Below are 4,838 nucleotides of genomic sequence, written 5' to 3'. Positions count from 1 at the left end.
TTAAAGGCACCATATAATTGACAAATCAATGGATTAAATATTAAATCTTTTTTTAATATGTTTAGTTACTTATAATTACATATAAATGATTATCATATCTTTAAGTTTGATTTTTGGGTAATTATTTGACCAATGGTCAAACCACTAACAAATACTCAAACATGATTTGGTAAATTTTAATTAAATGACCTTATTACCTAACCAAGTATTCTTTATAGATTCTAAATTATCAAATCATACATGAATTCAAAATAATTGATCTTTAAAAAAAGATTGAACCATGGCCTAGCATAATTGGACTCTAATTGGTTAAAAATGCCAATATAAGCCCTAATTTTCTGTAGAGTGTCTTATAGGTCTTTAATTACTTCATAAAAGAAAATCAACCTTTGGTAAACACCAACGAAACCCTTGATGCATTGCACCCAAAGTGACTTATTTGACTATTTAGGATCAATTCTATTAAGTTGATCAAATTGAATGCTTCAACTGCCTTACAAAAATGCTAATAGGTTAGCTATAGGTTCCTTGACCGAATTAGCTCTTGCATAAGCTAATTGGTGTTCAAAACTATTTTGATCCTATTAACCCCTTAAGGAAAATTTGGCAAATTTGTTATTTTAAGCCAAATTGAGCTTAGACAATCATTGGAAACAATTTCAATTAATCAGTCATAAATAAATTAAGCTTCATTAATTATTGATTATGCTTAATTTGACTAATTATTCCATATGCCCTAAATTGACTCAATTAGGATAGACAACAAGCCAATTGAACTAATTTGTTAAGTTAAATGCAAGTAATACTCCTAAATGCTTTTGTTAAATTTTTTTTATAAACAAGTTAACCTTAGCTTCCTTTTGGTGAGGTCAATTAACCATAATTTACCCAGCTTAGCTTAATCGACCCTATAGGGACCATTGAACCATTTTTTTTTTAATTTGACAAAAATTGATCAACTTGTCGAGGTGAATTACCTTAAATCATTTAATTAAAATTCAATTAAGCTAGACCTAATAAGTTCAGTTGAATCATTCTTTCCAAGGTTGCCCATACTACTTAGTAAATTTCACCTATTTGAAACCTATTGCACAAACCAATTTAATTAAATAGGAATAATAGGTTCAAACTAAACCTTCCTCAAAATGTCTCTATGTGATCTTCAACTAATTCTACCTTTAAGAACTTTTAACTTTGTATTGATTAACCACTTTGATAAAAAAAAAGTAAAATATAGCATTTACTGGTCTAACATGAACCCAAGTGAATTTAAGACCTTTGATTACTGATACCGTTAGGCTAGTGGAGGCCCTTAACTCCCAATATGATATATAAGTTTCTAGTTGGTTCATAAATATAAATTTAACCCAAATAAATTCTTAAAGGATCAAATTCACCATGTCACACTTAAATCTCAAATTGAACATCTATGTTGGGTCCTAAAACTATCATAATATGTCTATAGATGGAATACATCTTATAACGATCAATTGAAGCTATGCATGTTTGAATCAATTGAATCCAACACAATCAATTTGAACCCTTAGGGGTTTAATGAGCCAAATTGTTCGTTAAGGCCAAACTGATTCAATCACTTGAGCATGGAGTTTTTCTAAATTGTCCTTGACATGCCCAATCTTAGTCAACAATCTTTGATCATCTGTTTGACCGTGCTTGGCTAAAATGGGTCAATTTAATCAATTGAGAAAACTTTCAATGCTTAGTTAAGTTTAGTTCAACCAATTGATTAAGTTGGATTAAACCAAGGCTTATGGAACTTGCCAAAGATATTAGGAAGACAACCCTAATTAGGCCAACTCAATTGAAATTGGGCCAAGTTCATTAAATGGGTCATTATGACCCATTTGAACCAATCTATCACCCTAAAATCGATTCCCCAATAGTCCTAACCTAAACGAATGGCATTAACTGGGCTTAAACATAGGCTAAACAAAGCTTAATTATGAGAATTATAAATGTCCAATCACAATTCTCCACAAATAATCCTTAAAAATTGTATTATTCCCTTCCCTACCATCAAACCGACCCTTCACATGGCTTGATGAAGGTAGATGTCCATAGATCACCATGGAAGCCATACCATATAAGGTTAAGTATAAGTGATTAAGAGGTGAATTGAAGGAGATATTCTTATTTTCTCTTCCACACCTTCAATGAGTTTCGAGAACTACCCTAGCTATTCCATGCTAATTCTCAACACCTATCTTGCTTAATTACTATGCTTCTCCATTACAATAAAAGGGTTTGGTTAACCAAACAATTCATATTATCATGAGCTAATTTTATTAGTAGACCAAACTATATGAAATTTTAACCACAGATGCATTGATCCATATAGAATTTAGGAGAAAATTCTTCCTTGCATTTATTTTCCTATTTTTTATTTTAAAATTTATTAATTCTATATTTCCATAATTAAATGCATCAAATAGCTCATAGTAAGCCTCAGAAAATTATGTCATGACTTGATAAAGTTTGCATTACATTGATTGATTTTTGGAAGGCATAAAGTTAATGTTCAAAATTCATAGTAATTTTAGTTCTAATTTAGAAATTTCAAAAAGGTTATGGGAGGTCTAATTCATTTTAAGACATATCTTTCATTTATTTTTAATTTTTGAAATCATTTTATAGTTTAATAATTTAAAATTTGTGATTTTCAGTATTTCCTATTTAAAAAATTTTAATAAAATTTGAGAATATTAATTAAGTTAAGAAAGACCTATCTAAAATTTTCCAAGGTTTGGCCGTAAGGACTTTGCATGAATTTAATATTTTTTGTGTGAAAATTGACTCTATGTAAAATAATCATTATTTCAAATGTTCAGATATAGAAAATGGTTTAAATTTCCTTGAAAATATTGGATTTTCTTTAAAATGACAATTCATCTCAAGAGGTCATTCAAATAATTTTTTAAAATCACAAAGCTCAAAATTATAATTTTGATCCTAAGAAATCCTGTTTTTTAAATATTAGAAAATATTCTAATTAAAAGAATATAAAATTTCATGTATTTTTTATTTAAAAATGCATATTTGGTTGTTTAAGGCTTAAAGGATATTTTCTAAATTAGTGGAATTTTTTTCCTATTTAGTTGTTGTTTTTCTTTATTATTGCAATTTATAAAACAAAAATATTTAATATTAAATAATTTCAAACAATCTCAAAATATTTAGAAATGATAACCTCATGTATGAGCTTATGGCCAAAATTTCATGCATGAGATGTATATTATTCATCAATGAAAATCTCCCTTATAAGTAATAAAAAAATATTAAAATATAATTTAATTAATTAATTGAGGCTCAAATTTAGTTTCTCTAAGTCAAATGTCAAGCATTTAACATCTCAAAAAATTTAAGAAAATTTTAAAAAGTATTTAATTGTTTCATTAATTCTCACGTTCCGTGATAATTATAAAAATCATTAAAAATAGTACAAAAATATCCTTAATATTGGAAAAATTGAACCAATCAAAAAAATTATGCTTCTCGACTCCATAATCCAAATTTTTTATTAAGATTCTGATTGCCTTTTGGATAGGAATCGTGAGAATGTATATTCTTTCCTCAAATGTCCTATTGAGGGGGAAAGGATTAAATCTTTTTAAGAAATAAAGTTTTTGATCGGAATATGAAAAAAACGGAAAGACCCCTTAACTATTTAAGTTGTTAATAGAACGAATCACACTTTTACCACTAAACTATACCCGCTACATATTCATTATTGGATATGAATGGACTATTTGTCCAACATAGGGTTTGTTTCTTTCCTCCCGGGTCCCTTTTTATTTGCTTATTATAATAGATAGGATCATTGGCTCATTAAGTTTTTTTTTTTTTTAATGATTTTATTGTTTTGGCTTTAGAGAGCAATTGATCCTCTAAGAATCTGCAACCTTTTTATTTTTATTTTTTAATTTTTTTTTTAATTAACGTGGTGCCTATGTGAATTTTAGCCAAAAAAGCAAAAAACTTTCATTAAATAAAGTTTTTTAAAGTGTTAATTATTTTAAATTTTAACACTTTGACCCTATGTTTTAAACACTTTTAAGGTAATTTGTGTATTTTGTATCTTAAATATCTAATAATTTTGAAAAAATTAGCAAGATCCCAACTTCATTTATAAAATTTGAAAGATCCATTTGATTTGATTCAAGCTTGCTCATAATAAAATTATTGTAGAACATTATACACATTAACGTGTAATTCTAGTTAATATAGGTTAATCAATTCTTAATCATATATGCATTTGTGCACTAGGTACTTGCTTTAGACTTGTATTTAGGGTAATATGGTAATTGCACTTCACAACTCCTTTACTTGATTAATTTGATTTTAACTTGTTAACATACAATTATGCTTGATTAATATGGGTCAAGCTTTACACTCTATTTTTTTAGCACATTAAATAGTTTGCCAGTACTGATAAGCTGATTAGTAGGGATCACATTTCTTGTGATGACATGTACAACATTCTAGCATTGTTCATCGTAGTCCTTCATAGATCCAAATAACATTATGAATCACTAATTAAAAAAATTTTGGAGATAATTTTGATATTCCTCTATTTGTATCATTGTCATGCATTTACTTGATTAACATCTTAACTTGACATGTTTTGCTAAGTTTAGCTATACATCCTTAGACATTTTGAAACCAATCCATTAATTTTCATATGTTAGGTTGAGCATCACTACAATCTATTCTTTTGATTGGGATTTCTACTTCTCAGTCATGCTCTTTTGATTAAAATATTTATAAATTGGTCACACTCTTTTCATTATTTCTATCTCTAGCATGCTCATATCCTTCTT

This window comes from Dendrobium catenatum, unplaced genomic scaffold (genome assembly GCF_001605985.2).
Source record: "Dendrobium catenatum unplaced genomic scaffold, ASM160598v2 fragScaff_scaffold_1230, whole genome shotgun sequence".
Lineage (NCBI taxonomy): Eukaryota > Viridiplantae > Streptophyta > Magnoliopsida > Asparagales > Orchidaceae > Dendrobium > Dendrobium catenatum.
The sequence above is the reverse complement of the archived record's forward strand: the minus strand, read 5'-3'. Positions refer to the sequence as shown.